Source organism: Ochotona curzoniae, unplaced genomic scaffold (assembly GCF_017591425.1).
Source record: "Ochotona curzoniae isolate NIBS_2020 unplaced genomic scaffold, NIBS_Ocur_1.0 contig_3819, whole genome shotgun sequence".
Lineage (NCBI taxonomy): Eukaryota > Metazoa > Chordata > Mammalia > Lagomorpha > Ochotonidae > Ochotona > Ochotona curzoniae.
Genome location: NW_024466004.1, coordinates 17,781,400 through 17,804,394, shown reverse-complemented (window position 1 = coordinate 17,804,394; position 22,995 = coordinate 17,781,400). Strand labels below are relative to the sequence as shown.

The 22,995-nt window shown below is 34.1% G+C and overlaps 1 protein-coding gene across 2 annotated transcripts in view; it reads right to left on the bottom strand.

The window, feature by feature from the left end:
• HCRTR2 (hypocretin receptor 2) overlaps window positions 1-22,995 on the bottom strand; it is a 77,881-nt gene that overhangs the window by 53,913 nt on the left and 973 nt on the right. The window lies entirely within an intron of this gene.

Genomic DNA, 22,995 nt, shown 5'->3' with positions numbered 1-22,995 from the left:
ACTATTCCTATCTATAACAATGCAAATGAAGTCCTGAATATTTTCAATAAATGTTACATCTGTTATAATTTCCTCCAGTATTTTTTGGTCTAGTTAGCAGAAATCAAGGATGTAAACTTTGATTTTGGGCTCCTGGATGTTTATAAAACAGTCAGTACTTTTGCAAGTTTTGGGAAGCACTTGGTATTTTTCACTATCCTTTACAAAAATCAAAAATCACATATTTCTAAATGATTTGCTTTAGAATTTTATTTATTTATCTGAAAGATATACAGTTATTTATTTGACAGACAGGCATATAGAAAAATAGAGTTTTTACCTGCTGATTTACTCTCTGAAACAGCCCAGGCCAAGCCAAAACTAGGAACCAGAAACCCAATCCAGATTTCCTATGTCAGGAACCCAATTATCGGAGACACTCCAGGCTGCCTCTGTAGTGCAAATTTGTAGAAACTAGAATCACAAATATCACTGAGATTTGAACCCAAACTTTTGAATAAGGGATACAGGCATCCAATATGCCACCTTCTTAGCTTGGACATACTTTGGACAAATATATTCTTAGATAGTTACCATTAAGTTCAATGTATGTTTGAAATGTGTAGCAGTTTAGCTAGTTACATAAAAATATAGATAGTTTTTTCCAGTGGAAATAATTTCCAGCACAATCTCAATTATGAGACTTACCTGTATGTAATTACATTTTAGACTTATGCTTTTAAAATTATTCCTAGAGCTTTTTTCATTTGAAAATGGTTCAAAACCAAATTAAGTCCAATTTAGACCTTTCTTGTACTAAAAATGTCTGAATCCTTCTTCATCTAATACTTGGCTATTTATCAAGTATATTAAAATAATCTTCAAAACTATAGAAATATTTATTTGTGCCAGTCTTCTAGAAATTCAGAGAAAGCTTTCATTAAGTAAAACAGTAAAATTTTTAATCATCAAATATTCAGAAGTGAAATAAAAATAAAACATATTAATTAGTATGTGAGGAAATGGATGTTAGTTAAACCACATAATTGGAGATATCTCTGATATCTGGTTACAGATGAGAAGACAGCACAAATACAGACAATATTATTTCTTAAAACTCATCTGAGAAACAAACATACTAATTAACCAAAACACCTTTAAAACATCTTTCTCAATTTCTATTCTGGTTTCTAATTTCCTTTGTGTTTTTTTAATCTCAAGTTATTAAAAGATGATTGTTGGTTTTATTCCTTTTTGAGTCTAGTGTTTTTATTTTCCACCTGGCCATTTCTACCTTTAAAGACTTTTCGGTCCTGCATGGCAGCCTAGTGGCTGAAGTTCTCACCCTGCATGAGCCAGGATGCCATACGGATGCCAGTTTTATCGTGGCTGCTCCACTTCCCTTCCCGCTCCCTGATTGTGGCCTGAGAAAGCTGCAAAGCATGGCCCAGAGCCTTGGGACCCTGCACCAGTGTAGGAGATCTAGAAACAGCTCCTGGCTTAGGATAAGCTGAGCTCCTATCATTGCAACCAGCTAGGGAATAAATCAGCACCTGGAAGATGTTTTTCTCTGTCTCTCCTTCTTTCTAGAAAATCGACTTTCCAATAAAATTTTTAAAATCTTATTTGCAAAAATTTTCTCTTTGAAGTTATTAGTTGAACATATATATGCTAGACGTGCCTTCTTAAATTTTTGTCCTCATGTTACTAAATAGAACTATCAGAGCAGTAATCATGATTAAACAGAAAAAAGAATAGTAAAGGTCTTTGACCCTCCCCTCCTTCCCAACAACACCACGCAACAGCTGATTGGAAAAACAGATGCTTCCCTAAGGAAAATAGTACCAAGGAAAAGAGAGAGAAATCTCTAACCCTTTGTCTGATCTCACTCTAAGCTAAGCCATAAGGGTTTACGTGACCAGAGTGAGGTGCAATCAATGAATTATGCCAACCTTGCTTCCTTCTCTCATCACCTCATCTCTATACCCTTTCAATCACACCACAAGGCAGAAAGTAGAAGGAGATGGAGTCACAACTCATCCAACTAACATACTGCATGTAGGGTAGATCAAGCTGACAATAAAACACCAGAAAGAAAAGTTCTAGTGGTCTAGGTTTGCTTTATTCCAATATCTAAAATTACAGCAATTTCTAGTTGAGTTAGAGGATCTTATTGCACATACACAGAAGTGTTAAGTCCACAAATCTTGCTCAATGGGTTTCATAAATTTAGACAGGTAACTGCACTCATAATATTGACATCATTCTGAAACAGAAAAGAAAAAGCTTCAAAGATTCTATTCTTCCAATTCATAAATGAACTACAGGATGCAGCTGTGAGGTTCATGAAAAGAAAAATTCTTGAGAGAGGGCTGAAGACCAAAGACAGGACAAAATTAATTATTCTAAGAAACAAATGATAAATTTGGGAATTATTTTGATTGTATTTTAAAAAATTGGATGAATGATGGGCTAAGATAAAGGCAGAAGAAGAAAGGTAGACTTTTTTTATATGGTGCTTGAATTCAAAGAATTAAAATACATATTCAAGGCAATAGAAAGTAAAAAACAACATTCTGTAGACAAACATTTTAGAAATCAAAAGAAAAGGGGAATGAGGTAAAACTAAGTAGAAGAAATTAACTAGAACAAAGATCCAGTTTTGGAATTGTATCTGACATTGGAAAAATTTCAGTGTTATGCAAATACAAGATTTTTAAACATAAATATCAAATCTGGTAAAATAGAACTATGTAATTTCAAATAATAAAATATAACCAAGAATGAGGAACAGGGTAGTTCTAAAGATATCAAAAAGAAGCGATCAGACTGAAATACTTTTCTCAAAGCACTAAAGTATAAAGTCTTCAGGAAAAATAATTTTTTAAAACATTTGTTAACTGACAATGTTATATATAATTGAACTATGTTCATTTGCAAAGCTGAAGAAATTATATTCTGTTAATATGGAAAACAGAATATAGAAAAGCGTACTCTAATCCACAAAATCAATGCAATCAACAGAATCAGGACAACTCCAGGAGTCCATACTGTGGTGTGGTGAATTAAACAGCCTAAACAACTACCCACAACACTGGCATCATATATAAACACCAGTTAGAGACTCCACTGCCCCACGGCTAATCCAGCTCCATTCCTAAGGAATCAAAGATGGCCCCAGTGTCTTCATAACCATATTGGAGACCTAGAAGAAGCACTGGGCTCCTGGCTTTAACCCGGCAAAACTACAGTCATTGCAGCCATATGAGGAATGAATCAGCAAATGGAAAATTCCTTTCTCTTTGTTTCTCCCTTTCTCTTTCTGCAACCCTTTCAAATAAATAAAACATAAAGCTTAGAAAAAGACAACACAACTAGAGAAATGAAGTATGAATGAACTACAATTGAATATTAACATTAATTATATTATAGAATAATGAATAATTTGTAGATATGTGTAGAATTCAGATTAAAGTGAAAGCTATTAAATAAGATTTGCAGAATATACAACAGTACATCATAAAAATGCATTATTATGTAATTACAGAGATAAGTCAAAACGCTAGGTATCTCATAAATGGCAAAAATCAGAAAGTCTATAGATCAAAATAAGACCAAGGTTCAACATTGTGGCATAGTTGATTAAACCACTACGGAACATCACAGCCATTATGGGTCCTGACCGTTCCATATGGATGTATCTCAATGCTGACGGGTGGGGAAATCCTTGGGCGATGACCCAGATACTTGGGCCGTTGCACCCGTGTGGGAGACTCAGATATAGCACCTGCCTCCTGGCTTTGTCCTGGCCCAGTCCTGACCTCTGCAGCCATTTGGGTAATAAGCCAACAAAGCAGATGGATTATCCCTGTGTCTCTCACTTTCTCCGTATCACTACCCTTCAAATAAATAAATGAATGAATAAATAAACCTAAGAAAAAAGAAGCTAAATGGATGATCAAAGAAATTGTGAAGAGACATTTTAAATCATGGAAGATTATGAGCAGGGCAGAGGGAGAAAGAACAGTGATTGCTTTTACAGAGTGACTGATAGATTTCATCAAAATCATTGATAGAGTAAGAGTGAATAATAGACTTCATCACAACCATTACTTGAGTAACTTGTAAATCCTGTCCTCCAAATCATTCCTAACAATCTTAAAAACACTCAGGAAAACAAGAAAGAAAAACAACACATGTAGTACAATTAAAAAAAAAGAAATTTAATAATGTAGAAAGCATATAGAAAAAGAATATCCAGATTCAACTAGAAATTAAAGGATTTTACAAACAGGTACTTCCAACTTTATTATTGCAGTGGAGATGGGGGTCTTTCAGTTGGAGACACTTGAACAATTGCTATGCTCAGGTGGACTGTGAAGGTTAAAGGCAGAGACGAAGTCTGTCTGTTACTAAAAACCGCTTCTCAATTCCTGGGCTCTTGCTTATTTGCATTCATAGCACAAGCTGTAGATTACTTTAATGTATTCATTCAGGTACTAAGCACATTGATACTACGTGGTGAATAATGTGATGGATTTGGATTTTTGACCAAATGATTAAATCCATTCCTTATGAATTTTTCATTTCATTCATGGAAACATGGGGGACTCTTGGGATTTTAATATAATACTTTGTCAAATCATCATTTATAAGAAAAGGTGTTCTTCCCTTGTTTAATTTTTTTCCAAATTTACATCTCCTTGTTATTTTTCAAAAGTAAACAAATGTAATTATTTTAAAATGTGCCAAGGAGATGTTGAACAATATTATCCCTAAAAGCATAATTGAATTTTGAATTTCCCATTCCTTTTGAAGACATAATTTGTATTGCTAGAATCAGTTATTTTGGATATGTAAAAGCTGAGTGGATAGACTTCAAGAAGCTAAGCAATGACTTTAGTTCTGAAACTACTCACATGAAAGAATTAGAAAGAAAATAATGTCATCAATCAAGTGTTTTCACCAATAAACACCTGAGATGGAAATACACTATTTGTACTCCTCAAAATATTCAGTCCCTTTTTTGTAATAATCCAGCTAACTGATTTTAACATTTTCCAATTTGAACCCATCTTCCATTTGCTGATGTCTCATATTTTTAAAAAAGCAGTCACAAACCCATCTTTTATAAAATTTGAAATTTTGGTTAGATGGTCATTAAAGGAAGTTTTTCCTTAACATTTGGAATGATCATTTGTGTCTTATTGTCATTAAAACATCCATTTTTTCATTCTTATGTTAACAATAGTATCATTTCTTTTTCAGGAAATCCTGCCATCCCAAGATGCATAAAGCCTGCTGTTTTTCATGCAAGTCCATCCAGTCGCATTGATTCCTTCTATTGCTATCCACAAAAGTGGACATGACTCAAAGCAGTTTTCAATTTAACAATCATTGGTTAAACATGTGAAACTGTAATGTGCAAGGCTAACTGAATCCAATCAAAGCAAATCCCAGGATTTAGACCTCAGAAATAAGAAAAAGAGGAAGATTATTCATTGGAGTTGTTCAGAGTATGTTACAGACCTGATGTTGTTGGATGCTTGAGCATGACTCCAACAAGGGAAATAAAAGTCTGGATTTGCAGACGTGTCAGATGCTGGTGACAGTATTAGAATCCTTGAATTCAGCTATAGGTGAAATATAATGGTAGGTTTTTCAGTATATTGAACCAATAATGTTCTACCTTCTCTTCTCTCTCTCTGACATTATTTTATTAAACTATTTTTCTGTGTTGTCTTATCTGTAAAAGAACAAAACCAAGACAATACAATTGAAAAACTCTTACTTCTAGAACTTTTACTTGTTTATTGTCTAAGTGAAGAAAGTTGGAATTATTACATATTATCAGTTTATCGGTATAATTTTGTTCAGGGAATCCCACATTCCAAGATGTATAAAGACTGCTATTATACAGTATATAGTATAGGATAATTTATCATGTATGTTAATTATTCTTTTTCTTATTATCATTATCATCATCATTAGAGGTGCTGAGATAGTTAAAGTTAGATTTGGAGTTCATATTTGGATCTTGGTTGTTATCAGAGATAAGATTGGATATTGTGTAAGATTTAGGGTTAGTGTCTCGAGATAGAGATAAAGGTTGGTGTTAGTTTTAAGGTTCTGATTGAACATATGGTTACAGTTATATTCCATAAGTGAAATGGAAAATACTTAGAAAAATTCTCATTTTTTAAAACAAAATTATGATCCATTTGGCAAACAGTGTTGGCAGGTGGTGGAAGAGGACCAAACATTTCTATTTCTAATCCCAACAGCTGAGATCCGATGGTTGACAATTCCTCATTACCTATATATATGAAATGGCAAAAAAGCAGTTTCCCAAATGAAGAGATATTACTATTCAAAACATGGGGATGAGAAGAAAAGGGAATGTGATTATACGTGGTTGCTGAGATGACAAAAGCAACAGCCATGGACTAGAGACACTACGCTCTAGTGAACTTCAATATGCTTGATATTTAGGTGTTGTGGAATATACTGGGCTAGGTCCTTTTCATTATGAGAACTCTTTCTGTGCCTGTTTAAGTCTCTCTCTCTTTGTCTTATTTATTCACAGCATCTCTACTAGTCCCATCAGTGACTATCAAAAATAGCATCATAGATCACCTTCCTGTTAATATCTTTGTTTAAGCACAGTTAAAGATTTAAGTCAATCTTCAACTCATTTTGATTTGCTCTTCATTTTATATTTTTATTTTTGTACATGTATTTCCCTGAGATTTTTTTACAGTTAGGTTTCTGTCATTCAAAAAAAGTTAATAATTGATTTTTCATTATGTTGCCACATGCCCTTTCAGATTCAGATTGCTATTGGACTTCCTCTTCAGTCATCTACTCTTCACTCTTTCTTTTTTCTTCCTACCCTTTATTCTAAAAGTGAACAATTGATAATCATCATTTCACAGTAGTGTTAGTAACAGCTTAACTGGAAAACACAATATCCTGAGAAAATAATGTGTCATTCTGTATTATTCTGCTTGAGAATATTTTGTATGAAGAAGTCCATGCTTGTTTTAAATGTAACTTTTTCTCTCTTTATGATTCTAATCTCATTAAAAGTTATATTATCTTGCATTTTGTAAAAATCCAAGGGCCAATGCTTCTTTCATTAAGAAAGTCACATTTAATAATAAAGCACTGTTATTCATGTGCCATCGTTTTGCTTCTACACTAGTCACATTTGAAGACTATTTGAAGACAGTGAAAAATATTAATAAGTAAATATCAAAGTTTTAGAGATTGAATATTATGAAGTTGAACAAAATACAGAAATGATATTTTAAAATGAATGGTCAGGTTTTTCTATGACTTTGTTCATTATGTTTATGAGAAAGTTGAATTCTAATATTAACATTTGGAACTTCATAATATTGATAAAGAAGTAGAAATAGCAACACAGCTTAGTTAGCACCCTGGATATATGTTCAGATTTGACATTTTAAAATTAAGAACCACATTTAATTATATTGCTATATATTTTGGAAAATCCACTAAATAATCAGGATTTCTGGATGATATATTATTATATTTAATGGATATTTATAAACAGTACTTAAAATGAACTTTGCCTCTTAATTACTATTGTTAAAAAAGAGAGCATTATTGTCTTTTAAAGAAAGTCGGAATGCTACTTAGCAATAAAAACATTTTCCATTAAAATTTTAAATAAACAGGCATACAAGGAACCCATGTTTTCAGTAAAATCATATGCACTCTAAAGGTGAATAAATCCCAAGTTTTCCCACTTGCAAATGCCATCCATATAGGAGAGCCGGTTGCTTCTGGTCTCCTGAACCAGTAGATGAAAGTTTCTTTTTTTTTTTAATCTGTTAGTCTATCTTTTGTCTCTTGTTCTCTTCCAAATAAAATATAATACATATAATAAATAGATAGATAGATAGATAGATAGATAGATAGATAGATAGATAAATGAAATGTTAGTATCTGCACTCCATCCTGATTATATCTCAGCAGGATTATCAGGATCCAGACTGGAAAATGGTGGCACTTTCTCTTAAAACTTCCTCTTCCCTGATCCTCCAAAGCAATCAGACCCTGCAACTGTGCAGTCACTATCAAAAATCTCCAGTGAATTTTCCTCACTTCTTTAAACAGAGCAGAGATTATGTATTGCCATACTCAGACATTGTGCTAGAAATGAATTTAACTGCCTAGTTGTAACACTGCAGGCAAAAGCATCATAATAGGCCTAAAATAAACATATTCTCTATCCAGTGTTGTATGAAGGGTTAACAGATTCACAAGGGATACTTAAGGAATGCCAACAAAACAGGAAGGCAAATAGATTGAATGAAGAAAAAATTTAAAATATTTTATCAATTAATAATTACCTTGCTTATCAATATCATATATGAACATAAAATATTAGCATATAATTCAAGCAAAATAGTGCATTCTCTGCATTGAAGGCCTTAGTTTTCTTAGTAAAATCTGACATAGGTCATAAATATAGAAATTCAAGGTTTAAATTTGAATGACTTGAACTGAACATGAAATAGTCAAATTACCTCTTATTAATGTCACTGATATCTCCTTAAAATATATAGAGCAAACCCAGAAGATTATATATATATATGTATGTATGTATGTATGTGTGTGTATGTATGTATATATATATTATATATACACACAGCATATATACAATGATTGGGAAACACTTTAGATCCACATATTCCAAATTTGATTTATTATACCTAAAAAAGTATTCAACATCTCTTCTATAATCTACAATGGCCAAATTCATACCCAAAGATTTATAAATTTGCCAGAATACTTTGGTAACAACTGGACTTTCGAGATGGAATGTTTTGCAACTCCCAAATATTGAAAAAGGGGTTAGGTAGCACTATTTGTAGTAGATTACAAAGGCAACTGCAAGTGTCTAGGCTTCCCTACAGAAGATTAAAGACCTTCTGCGACAAGTCCTTGAAGGAGAGTCTTTATTCCTGTCTTCACCTTCACTCTTCTGATATCTTCTTTTCCATAGTGTTATTGCTAATTTTTAAAAATGTTTTTAGATTTTCATGCAACATTATCATTTGTTTTGGGACCAACAATTTTTCTAATTTGTAATTATGTCATGACACACATTTAATTTTCATAGTGGCACTTCATTTCTTTCCATGACATCATTATTTGAATTTATTATATATAGCAACATTTAGTGGTTTAAAAAACACAGTGTAAATGGGAGTAAAATTTATTTTAATTCTGCAATATTCTCATATAAAAAAGTTAGTGTATATAGATCAACATTTTTTACTAAAAATACTATTCCATAGAAATGTTATCTAAAACTTCTGATATATTGATTTTTATTAATTTGTATAGTAAGTGCATTGTTTGCCAAATACAATGACAAAGTGTGTAGCTGTTCACATTGATAACGCTACTTAAAATGTTTTGTAACTGAGCATGCTTCTTTTAAGTTGTCATTCAGAAAACAGTTTAGTCTTCCTTATATTGACTTACAACTCTTTCTATAGGTCTTTGAATTGCATTTTCTTTTCTTCCTAATGCTGTTTCAAGAACTGTCTTTTAATCATCACTTATTTGAGGGCGCTTTATCAACAAAATTGAACTTTTGTCCAATATTAAATAATTCAGGTTCATATTTGTTCTTCATAAAAAAACAGGAGCCTAATTTTACTTTTCCTTATGATGAAAATTCTCATATTCAGTGTACATGGACCCTAAACATCTAAATTCTAATCTTCATTTCCTGAAACTGATTTTGATAAGTCATGCATGGGTGCTAAAATCAGATCATTTTATCATATACCTTAACTTTGTTACATGAATTTTTAAAAGTGTAGGGTTCAAAGTCATCATTTCCAGAATTTAATCAAGCATATTAGGTATGGTTTAACGCAGGAGAAATTCAAAATAGAACAATTTCTATAAAAGGAATTATTCATCATTTTATATTCATTATGTAATTTCTTCTGTAGTCTTTGATGCCTTGGGTAATATAAGAAATGTACAAAAATAATATTTTTGAATACATCTTGATCATATTTCACCAGACCTAAATTCTGCCTGAATTCTTGATTTTGTATCTAAATGGCCGCTATACATCTACTTGTACTGCATCAAATAAATCATGTCCAAAATAAAATATTGATTTCAGCCTCCCTCCCTATTTCAGCCTCACTCCAAGTGTCTCAGTAAATGGCAACATTAACTGCGTACTAGACATAAAAATGTTGACGCATATCTTTTCTTTCTAATCAATCAGCAAATCCTATCAGTTCCAGTGTTAAAATATATCCTAAATATCACTACTGAAATATAAGTTTCCTGAGAAAATAAAGCATATATTTTATTTGCTGCTATGGATATATAATAAATTTGTTTTTATTAAAAATGTATTTGGTATTTCATACAAAAAACACAAACCTCAAGAGAAAGATATTTCCTTGAATAACTCAATAGTTATTTCAGTGGGCATAATTTAAGTAATTTTTACATGAGCTGTGTATATTATATGTAAAGAAATACATTTCCAAATGTAAGATTAATTATAAATAACATGCTGGAGAACAAACTGCTTCCTGCTGAACAAATATACTCAGATGCTACTGAACTCAATCCATATTCAGCAGAGCTCTCTACTCTTCACATTTGATATTCTTGCTTAGGTTGAGAGGGGAAAAACAACAACAACATCCTATGGCAATCATTGTTATTTCTGCACCCCTAATTGCTAGTGCATGATGACAAGATAAAAATATGTCGAAAATCCGTTGTTGTTAACCGTGACTAAGCATTCAGAGCAACATGACAGATAACAATTTACCAATGGATAAAATCTGTGTTTTGCTTAACTTGAATTCTTCACTTCCTTAGTCTCTACTACCATTGATTAGTGACTTTGACCACAGAATTCAAGTCCCTTTCAATTGAGTTTATAAGAAAACACGTTTTTCTTAAATTTCACAGTTCATATTGTTCAATACGCTAAGTAGACTTATGATGAAATTACTCACAGGAAGTTGTTAAAGGAAGAATGGAAGTGAGAACAGGGCATGCTCACTGTTTAGAAATGGTTCCCTAATGGTACTATTTAAAGCTCCTCAAGCGATGAACTCATTGCTGTTCTCTAACTTAAGTTTCACGACCTGCAGAAAGGAACAAATTATGTGACACTACCACACTTACTGCCATAGGCCTCAATTAGACAATGTATGAATTACAATTTGGGTGAAGAGCATATAATTAGTTCAATAAAATAACTCAAAAATGTCACTCACTGGATTACAATAATGAGAAATCCTGAAAAGGTTTGTTTAATTCTTACAAACTCCACATGACTATAGTATAGTTCTAAAACATGTTATCTCAAAAGGATAAGAAAAAATGATAAAAAGAGAAAAGGGAGAAGAAGGGAGTATGAGAAGGGGATGCGGAAGTAGGGAGGAGTAGAATTTTTTTTCATTGTCCAAATAAATTCAACTTCACTTATCCGGGCAAGGTTGCATATTTTTAAGTTATAATATGATGACCACTTCAGGAAATGAAAGGTCAGAGATGGTTAGTAGACTTTATTGATTTTCTTCCCTATTAAATGATGTGCCTAGAATTATACAGCTAACGTCAATATTGGTCTTGCACTCTACCTAAGAATTTGACTTTTTTTTCCCCAAAAAGTTGCTAATTCCAAAGTTTCAAAATCGGCACAAGTAACTGGCACTGAGGAAGAATGATAGGGCATTCCTGCCACTGAGCCTCTCAAGGTACTCAGAAACACCCTGGGCTCTGATGGGGATGTCGATGTGTTTGACTCTGAAACGGAGCAAAGCGAAGAGTCCTCTTTGAGTTTTGAGTGGTCAAGTGTTTTGTTTGATTTTTACAGAAACAACTAAGAATTATTTTAACATAAACTGAATTTGTCTTTTTTCACAGCACATGTTCTCAGTCATTTCAGGAATGTAATATTATTGGGAAGCATCTTATTGTACTTTCCTTGAAGAAAAAGAAATTCGAAACCGCCAATTTGCTCATTTCATCTTTGTTTCATGAAAAGTCCAAGATAATTTCATATGTTAGATCACCAAGTCATGTCCAGTGATCTCAGTGCTAAGGAGAGATTTGTCAAATGGTGCTGCATAACTGTTACTTCAATCATTATAAAATATTTATTTTAATGTGTGTATCTCTTGAGATGAAGACCAAAATGGTCATAAACATGCCTCAAGTTATACTTTTATTTTGATTAATCACATAGAGAAATTTAGACACTGTAATGCCTAAGTGATAAGACCCATTAAAATATTCTTCCTGGTGAAAGTTTAACAATAACTCATTTGGTTTGCTAAAACGTGTCATATGTTTGACACTGTCCTATAACAAAGATGCGAAGCAGGGGTCTAGAACACTCTGCTCAGGGAACTTAGCATTTTTCAAAGGGAGACAGTAAAAGAATGAACAGAAAAGTTTGAAGAAGTACTAAGTCCTTGATAAAAAAAAAATAAAATGGCATTCTACCGTACATGAGAGAAGAGTGACTCAGACTTGGCATTCTGAGAGATTTCTGTGAAAAGTGAGTGGAGCGGCAGCCAGTCACGGGAAGGTCAGAAGGTTACCAACTGGAAAGTCTCCAAAACAGGAATCTATTGAGTCTGTTCAAAGAAATTATGTCACAGTGATCGATCACTCAAAGAATGCTCTTTTTTTTTTACATGGTTGTTAATTCAAGGACTCACTGCTTTCTAGGATACTTATCTTTTTTTTTTCTTTTACTTCCCCAAAGGTTCAAGTTCATTTAGTCAGGTGGTAGCCAAACGTCTGTTTTGACTTTGGGAGTTCAAGGACGTATGTAGAAAGTTTTTTGCCATTTTTAACGTCTTTGAATGGCAGTTCCTTAATCCTACATGCAAAAGGAATAGTAATTATTACTCATATCACCTAGTTGTGAAAATACATGTGTCATATATAGCTTTTATATTCTGTGTTTTTAAACTTTTAAATGTTTTTAAACTTTTAAATGTTGATTTTCCTTTTTCGCTCTTTGATGTTTTGGTTTCCTGTCCATGGTTAGCCACAAATTACGTTATGACTGAAGAGAGGCAGACCTAAGTTTGTAATGTACAGTAATTTCATGGATTTTCAGGAATTTCTGAGTCCCAGCCACCCTCCCTAAGGAATCTCCATGGAATGAGGTCCTCCTAGGCTCCCCTGTGCTCGAAGCACAATCCAAGGTTAGTTATGACAAGCCCCAGTCATTACTAGGAGTTTTTCTTCACTAGCTGGTAAGAAGTGTTACTGTGGTCATGTTTACCTTACCCAGATTTGGGGAATAATCTTATGAAGTATTCTTATTGAAGGATTCCATTTTTTAAGTCATTTCTTACAATGAAAAATCCATTCGGTTTAAGCCAACAATGAAATAGCTCCCTAAGCACTTGGTGAAAGCACACTTTTTACATTTTGGGTGGGACTTCTCCCTTTGTTTCTCCCCTGACCCCAGATACAGGGGAAAAAATGATATTAGTGTGGAAACAATGGTATTACCCACCAAAAAAAATGGTATTGAAAAGCAACATAGTTATCAGGGTGAATATATCTTCAAATTCATTCTGAATGAATTTAAATATTTATTGAATTTAACTCAAAATAACATTAATCATAAATTATTAGAGCCAAATTTTTCTCTGAGTTCATTTCTACCAATGTAATGGAAGTCTCATGGCCCCAAATGATTACAAATTGTATACCATACAAATTCATTTAAAGTCTTTGAGAAGACCAAGAGAATTTCATATTTATAGATAGTATCTATTATCTTTCTGAGAATCTAGAAAAGAATACTGAGATTTTTAATCAATACTCTTTTTTTTTTTTTTTTGCTGTGAACTGGAAAGAGCAAGCAAAAGTCTTCAAACGATGCACAATTTTATGTTACCATGCCAACTGAAGAACGATTTTAACTGTGGAATTCTGAAGGGCTGACCTGGGGTCAATGCAACATCTTCAGTGATTATTTGAAGAGTGTGTCATTTAAAGTTAATTTTCAATTGAAAGCATTTAGAAAATGATATTTAATTTACAAAAAAATGGATATTTGATAGAAAACCTTTGAAATTTCATTAGATCTCAAATTTTTAGTCTTTTAGGTTTCACGGTGAGATCATATTAGAACCTGAAATCCAAAATGAGATATGGAAAGGAATATATTAATATACTGGAACCCGAATAGGGAAGTTATTATAAAAATTACTTTAATGAAAAATTATATTGAACTTTGGAAAATGCTAATAGGGCTATCACATACAAGATTCATAAACCTATATTCTGGGAAAGAAATGGTAAAAAATTATTTTAGGAATAATTGCATGTCATAATTTAAACATTTAATACAGCAAAAGCAGCATCAGTTTTTCTTACATTTATTCCTTCTTTCTTTCTCCTTCTTGCTCCTTTGTCTTCATGTTTCCTTTCATCTTCATTCAGCATATTGATACTCTCCTGGAAATATTTGTCTATAAATTATAACTATCAATGCTGTCAGTTGTTTCTTTGTGTTTTCGTTAAGTCATGCTTGATTGGATGGACCAAAACAAGACACAAATTCAAATTTGGAAAACTTCACCGGTCTCTCTTCTTTTGTATTATTCTCAGCATGCATTAACATAACACAAAATAGTGAATACACCCTTCTTCTACCCTTGAGCTAAGGCATCAAGGCGTACTTCCCATGTTTAGAACACAACTTCTTTCTTTGCCCGTTCATTTTCTATTTTCTGGACCTCATCTGTGGACTTTTCTCTTCATATCTAGGCTTACACTAAAGTGTCACTATTACTTAGATTTCTATTTATAGCTCATACTACTTGATATCTTTTTCATCTGGCTCATGTTGATTCCCCATTTTTTTAAGCTGGATAGTTTTGGTTCACCTTAGATTAGGTGTCATCTTCTGTGTCTCTCCCATTTCCCCAGATGGATCTATATGTCCTCTTTGGCTTCCGCAGTATTCTGTGAGTGCCACTGTCATGCCACTTCCTTTAACAGACTGAGCATATCCATGTGTACAACTGTCCTTTCAATGAGAGTGCAAAATCCCTTGGACTCTATTATCATTTTCTTCTCTGGATTAACATAATAATTGGTACAACATCTCTACATGTGGCTAGCTATTTCTATTGTATGAGATTTAGAATGTAAATGTTACATTCATAATTTATCTGAGCAATAGAAAATCAAGTAGTCCATTTGAATTCTAAATTTAGGCAAGAAAAATATTTTTCACTATTGTACAGTTTTCTTGACAGACCTTACAACATCAAGTTCATCTGCAGTTTGCTTGATAAAGTACAATTGGTTTGGCAAAAATGATTACGAGCATAAATTACACCTTTTGCTTTCTGGCTGAGGTAATTAACAGCTATTTTAAAATTTCACTTCAGCCTCCCATTATAATTATTGGAACAACGTAACAACTTAACCCAAAACTTTAAGTATGCGACAAGCATAGCTGGATAGTGTTATCTCAGACTCAGCCATTATATAACAGCCACGCTTTCTGTAGACTGAAGTAATAGTGCCATGATAGTTATCCCAACACTAACTTGGGCTGAAGAATTTGCTTCCCATCTCAGACACAAGATTGCTAACACTATTTCCTCCCTGACAATGGACTACAGATTTTGATTCTTCGGTTGGTGATCCCCTCACAGCAAAGCAGCTCACCTCTTGTAAAGGGCTTAGATTAATGAGAAAGACATCAAAACATTGGGTACTCCATGCAAACATATCAATGACTTACAATGCAATCAAAGTGAGGCACTATCATCCTGTTACCTGCATTGGTCACCCTAACCAATTCTGACTGCTTGTAGAACACTATGCATAGGTGTCAATAACGAGACACGAACTATCATCAGAAGTTGGTGACTTTAGAGGTCACACAGTGAGAAGGTGTAAAATTAGTGAATCCAAGAGCCCTAAATCTTGTACAAAACTGACTCTGCAACCCTGTGAGAGGATACATGAAGAAGAAACAGAGTTTTGGTGATGACTTAATGAAATTTTGAGGGCATCATTACTGCCATAGAGTATGTATTCAAATTTGTAACAGTTTCCATGTAATTTATCCTACAGGAAAAGATTATGATGATTGAAAGGGCTCTGTGTGCTCTAGGATTTAATGTAACTTCTAAGTTAAAATGTTGGAATTATTATTTTATATTATTTTGGACAGGTTTCTGGATTTAGTTAATGTGAATCTGTCCTCAGAGTCTTGACAAAATAATGTATCAAAGACCGCACAGCTGAACACCAGACAAAGGTCATCACATTCCCCATAGGAAACTGGCAAGTTATTTCAATGCTGAACCACAACCTTTTGATATTTCTGTGTGCCTGTGATTTTTTGTTCTACAGTGATTTTAAATCATCTCAGATAGATGAGATGCTTTCATTAAATAAGATCTACCTTGTAAGTTGTAAAGAGTAAGTAGAGAAAAATATAAGAATGTCTATGAATAGTAAAATACTAGAATATTTAAAACATTCTTCTTAATTGTTAAATAGCAAAGGTAAATTATTGTTAAACTCAGTGATAAGACCCTGACTGCTTTGAATAAGTAAATAGACATTTATTTTCAACAATTTTAGAGTTTAAATATTATTATACTAATGGTTAAAAGGAAACTTCTAAGTGCCAATGTGAAAGGAAAAAGTTTAATGTTCAGAATCTGCTATTTAAATAGTGGTCATATATGTCACATATTAAATATAATAATATCTCAAGTTATTCCATGCTTAGGACCTAAGTTCATTTCTTATCTGGTGTGCTAGGCAATGCTTTGGTGAACATACACAAGATCATTCTGCTCTAGGAGCACTATTGTGCAATATAAGGGTTTCTTTATTCATTCAAATCAATACAATTTATTACTTACTTAGGTAAACAGAAATTATTTTATCACATGGTGACTATACTGACAAATAGAAAAATAAAACTAGAGATCTTTAAATTATGAGATGTCTTAAATGTTTAGGCTGTCAGTCTTACGTTGTATCTAAAGATTGCATTTTCAATAAAAAAGCATTCCTTGGCCACAACTATTTGGCATTTTTTTTCAGTGAGTCATCCCCATCCCCCTAAGAATAGGCAAAAGTGTTTTTGGCAGCACCTGTTTTACCTTGAAATTTTCTCATGTAAAGTAATCCTAGCCTGACCTTGATTAGCTTATCAAATGAGCTCATCCTCAGAGCTGAAGTGTTACAGTCTATCAGAAAAATAGCATGGCGACATGCCAGAAAAACTCTGTAAATTGTCTAGAGGGCACACCGATGCATCACACTCTTCCTTCTCTGTTTTGTTCTTCCCTAGCTGGGGTCAGGGACTAGAGGAAGAGTCAGTATGAAGTAATGACAAATGTGAATTGCACAATTGGATAAATCTCTACTTGCAATCTATTGCTGCTGCTCATGGATGATTAAATTGTACAAGTTAAAATTGTTCTTGGAATCTTGTTTCTGTCATCAGTAAAATAAAGTATTCAACTACTCATCACTAGAAGGTTGGTGTTGCAAGGACTCAATAAAATACACAGAAGTAGGGGCTGCCATCTATAAGATCTTACATATAGACTCAAATACTCTTCATTTTCCTATGCAGTGGGAGGAAGCACTGGGGTCCGTTACCTTCAGCTTCTCCTTTTGCATGTTTGATGAACTACACATGTGACCCACTACTTAACAAGATTTGTGTGTGTGAAAGTATGAACGTTGTCAGAATATTATGGCAGGAAAGATAGAAATATCTTTTTCCAGTAGTAAAATAGCATCACCAATTGATATTTTTTATATTACAGGAGCCAAATGATGATTTGGAAATTCATGAATGCTAATGTAGCTGAAGTATATGAGGATTTTGAAATATAACCTAAAATACAAAATAATGAAATTTCATATAGAAATATGTCATGGAATTTACTCTGTATGTTTTCTTAAACTCAACAATTAAAAAAAAACTTTTAAACTAGAACATGGTATTAGAATTTGAGTTTCAGATTTCACTTATAATTATAAATGTGAAAAATACATATTTGTTTTCTTTATTTGACAGGCAGAGAAAGTGGGAGACGTTGATGTATAAACACGGAGGGTGAGTTCCTATTGTCTAGCTCATTCTCTGCTTAGAATAGTTAGAATGGGTACAGGCTGAAGCCAAGAGCTCAGAACACAGTGCAAGTTTCCCATGGGGGCGCCAAGGACATCATCTTGTCTCTTACAAGGGCTGTTAGCAGGAGCTAGAACTGGAAGCAGAGCTGGACTCTATGGGGAACGCAGCAATTTAACCTGTGTCTTAAACATTAGCCAAATGTCATCCCCTCAATTTGATCTCCTTTGACAAAGTTTTATCTGATTGTTTTCACTTTTTTTTCTTCTTTTTTCAGTACAGCAAGAGTCCGCTGCTTTAAATTATCCATAGTACGCATGATTCACATTATTGTCTGTCCATGATAAATGTTGCTGTTAACTGTGGGATAGCCATTTAAAGAGATCATTTGAATTGTGTTAAAGTCAAAGACATAATTTATTTTGCCAACTAAAACTGAATGGCCATGGTTTTAGCAAAATTCCAGAACGTCAACTTAATTCCCAGTTAGATAAGCATTTTTTTTAATATTATGTGACTAAATAACACACAAGTTTAAATCTTAACAGCAAATGCTGTCTCTTATGTTTGCAATTTGTGATTTTTATTGAGTCTTGGCAGAGGTGAGTAATGCATTCTTTCTAACCTCTTTCTGCTCCCTGCTTAGTAAATGATAAGTTCATGAATCTCCACAGAGCTCGATTGTGCACTAAGATATGTAGACAAAAAACAAAATATCCCTTATACTTAAGAATAGCAAGCACGCATAACTCAGACTCTCCACTAGTAGGATATAAGATTAACTCTGTGGGAAACAACCCTTTTATAGATAGTGTTTCCTCCCCACCAACACAACTGAGTCATGAGAATTGGCCTTATCCAATTTTGTGTCAATTATTTAATGATCTATGTACCTTAAACACAACAGACTCAATGTAAAGACAAGTTAATGCTATGTACTAAGAACAAGTTCATGTTGGATGCAAGTAAACTATTACAGCAGATTAGAATAGCTATCAGGAAAGGTAATTAAATCTTAGGTAAAGTTGTTGATGGGACAGATGAGTGGTGTTGTATGGAAAAGACTTAGCTGACAATTATAGTCACATTTTTCAGTAAGTGAAACAAAAAGCAACAGCATGAGGCATATGAAGCTTCAAAGAAACAAACTGGTCATGATAATACAAAATGACTACAAACCACATTGGGGAGAAGTTTCAGTCATGAGAATTGAAGTATTGATAATTATCATTAATTATAATATAGTATATGTCAACACTTAGGTTCCTCCATTTCTACAGAGTCTATGTGTCTATTATATCCTGATATAATTTCTTTTTTTTTTTTTAAAGATTTATTTTTATTATTTTTTTTATTGGAAAGGCGGATATACAGAGAGGAGAGACAGAGAGGAAGATCTTCCGTCCGATGATTCACTCCCCAAGTGAGCGCAACGGGCCGATACTATGCCGATCCGAAGCCAGGAGCCTCTTCCGGGTCTCCCACGCGGGTGCAGGGTCCCAAAGCTTTGGGCTGTCCTCGACTGCTTTCCCAGGCCACAGGCAGGGAGCTGGAAGGGAAGCGGGGCTGCCGGGATTAGAACCGGCGCCCATATGGGATCCCGGGCGTGCTGGGCGAGGACTTAACCACTTGCGCCACCGCGCCGGGCCCTATATCCTGATATAATTTCCAAGAGGTAGTCACTTTCAACCTAATATGGAACTTGAAAAGGAGACTTAATTGCATAACTCACTAGCAGTTACATGAGAAACACAGCTACACTCAGGCCTACAATGACTACATCTTTAGATAGATACACAAAAGAGCTAAAATGGATCCTTTCCCTCAGGTATTTAATGTTTGAGCTCACTACAAACACATGTCTCCTGATTTCCATTCAGCAAGAAGTGAGAAGCAAAATTAAATCAAATGTGTTTCTTCAAATTTCCCCTGAATCCTCCCACACATACAAGTTAATAACATAGTATTAAAAATGTAGTATTACTAAAAATATACTAGTGGAATGCATAGACATAAACAGAAAAAAACAGCAACATTGAAAGATGTATCTAAGGATGCATTACATTTAGCATTATTTTAAAGGAATCAGAGAAACCACTCATTTGAAAAAAGAAGCTATTGCCATGGTTCTTCAAAAGATTCTAAATTCTGCATGTGGCTTTTTTATTATGATGCCAATGTCCATGATATACCCTTTACAGTGGTTTGTGCCTATTGTAAATGTTCTTGTCAATTTTTCCAGTAAGTTGTTTCCCATCTATGAAATGAGCACCTGATAATGGAGAAATGCTATAATGAGAGAGGACTATAGAGATAAAGAAAAATGGTTGAGCTGATAAAGACTTTTTCATTTTTCTTAGAGCATATCTTCTTCTGCCACTCCATAAAAGGACACTGCAATATAAACAATTCCTCGGTGATGGCATTACAGTTGTAAGTTCAGCAAAGTTGAGATGTTCCAAGCAATTACATGAAAGAGCCAATGCTCAAAGGATCTGATGGGTGTTTTTACATGTGCTGCCTACACTGTGACATTGCCCCCTCAGAACTAATGGTTTCTATTTATGGTGAATGAATAATGTGAATTGTATTTCTACTCTATGTGTAAAATGACCAAGGAGAGTTTAAAAAAACTAGCTCTCAAGATAATTTTCTTTGCAAGTTTGACAGCGATGTCAAAGAGCAAGAAGTTGTCTGTAATGATACTGCTCATTTATTTAAATGTCAAACTTAAACTTCAATTTTCAGTGACTATGTTAGCAAAGAATGAGCTTCAGCTTATCCAGAAAGGATTTTAGAGTTAACCCCAAGGAAAAGAGTTGTCAGTATCTAGAGAGCAGAGTGCTTTGAGTAAATCTTTCATTAAGCCGAATAGAATTGGTCATTTCAGCACTTGAGAGTGTGGATAGCGGTCTCTTCCTTGACTAGAAATAAGTGGCCTTACTGTAGAAGCAGTTTGTCTTTGGATATAAAACTCCCCTGGTTGGTGATTATGCATTGCTAGACTTTAGCATAACCACATGAACTATGTGTAGAGGGTCTGTGCAAAGCAAAAATTAGAAAACAGCCTAGAAAACCACATTTTATCACAAAATTAAGCTTCAAATAAAGTTGTGGCAAAGAAAAGAATTACTGTTTGTAATTATTCCTGCAAAACTGCAATAATTTCTTTATAGCTAAGATTTGATAATGAGAATTATACTGTTATTAACTTTTCTCGGTAGGTTATTGACACAAATGGACATACATGCCAAGAAGAAAAGGAAATGCATCCAGCAGACTTGCAGATAATCTATTCTCCACATGATTTCTATTGATAGAATGGAATATCAATAGGGAATTCCTGATATGAAGTCAAAACTACTAAAACTGAATCTAAATTATGTTTGTTTATAAGTCATTCCATTTATTTAAGTCTTGTTTCTTCTATTGAATATGGACTACTTTGAATTTTAAATGAGAGAGTGTGTGTCTAGCTGTCTGACATACATAGATGCTCAATGAATGCTCGGTTTTGATCATTCACGTATCCCTAACTGTGACGTAATACAGTGACATGTTGATGTGCTATACCCATATGTTGTAATTGACAAACACTGAAGAACAGAAGGCAGAAAGGAGGAAACCAAGAAAGGCCTTGTTATTGGCAGACTCAACTGTCCTTAAGACAGAACACATAACCAAGTGTATCTTCAATTTCACACATTTTTGTCTATATTCCAAGAAGATTCACTTTATATTTATTTAAAATTTTTAACAACAGCACTAACAAATTCAGAAAACAACACATAATGAGAAACCTAAAGTTCTTTGAGATTTCCTATCTCATTACTTAATATTCCACCAACTCACTGGTGAAATCCCTCAGTGACATACTATCATTCATTCTGCCTGCAAAATTGCTGAGACTAGGTTGAGATCTCTCCTACCCTGAATAATACACTTAGCAGAACAGGGGGAAAACGGATTATTGCAGAAACCTAGTTAAGTTCCTTATGGTTCTCTACTACAGCTGCAAATTATTTCTTCTTTTTATAACAGATTCTTTGCTTTTGACTTCAAAGCCTCCCAGCCTATTTCACTCCCCTCAGCTTCTCCTTTTAGAAATAAAACTCAAGGGCATCTCTCCTAGCCTCCTTCATCTCCTGACATTTTGAGCAGACACTTCCTCCACACTGCCCTCTGCATCTGAAACTCCTCCTGCTCTCCATTCATGCAGGTGCATGCTCCTTCCATTCACAATTCCTTCTCGGTCGTCTCTGCCTTCCAAGGATCCTTTTCTTGCAATAGAATCTTGTTCTAATACACCCTATTACCACAGTCACCTAACGTCCTCCCCAGCACTCAGAAATCCACGGTAAGAAAGGGTCTAGGAAACCTGTGTTTGCAAACGATTCTAACAGGGAAAAATACAGTAAGCCTAACATTTAAGCCTACGATCATTTGGGGAGGGGGGTCATTGACACAAATATTTCCTCACCACGGCAACACATCTACTGAAAAACATTGCTTGGATGAATGAATGGAGGGACGAATGAATGAATGGGTGGATGGGTGAACTGATGGATGGCTGATTGACATCTCCGTGGTACTTTTCTTGGGTTCCCCTCCTTCCTCTTACTGCCCACAGGGTTCCAGTTTAATTCAGGTGCAGGAGTGAGTGCACTTCCCTGTTTTGCCTGGTCGCGCTCCAGCGGCTTCATTACGGATTCCTGACAGGAGCCCAGACCTCCTTGCTAAAGGGCAGGCTACCTAGCTCGCAAATGCTTTGGACTTCAACAGTCAAAGGCAGCTTGCACTCAGCCAGCCCTGCCTCTCCCCAAATCCCCATTCAG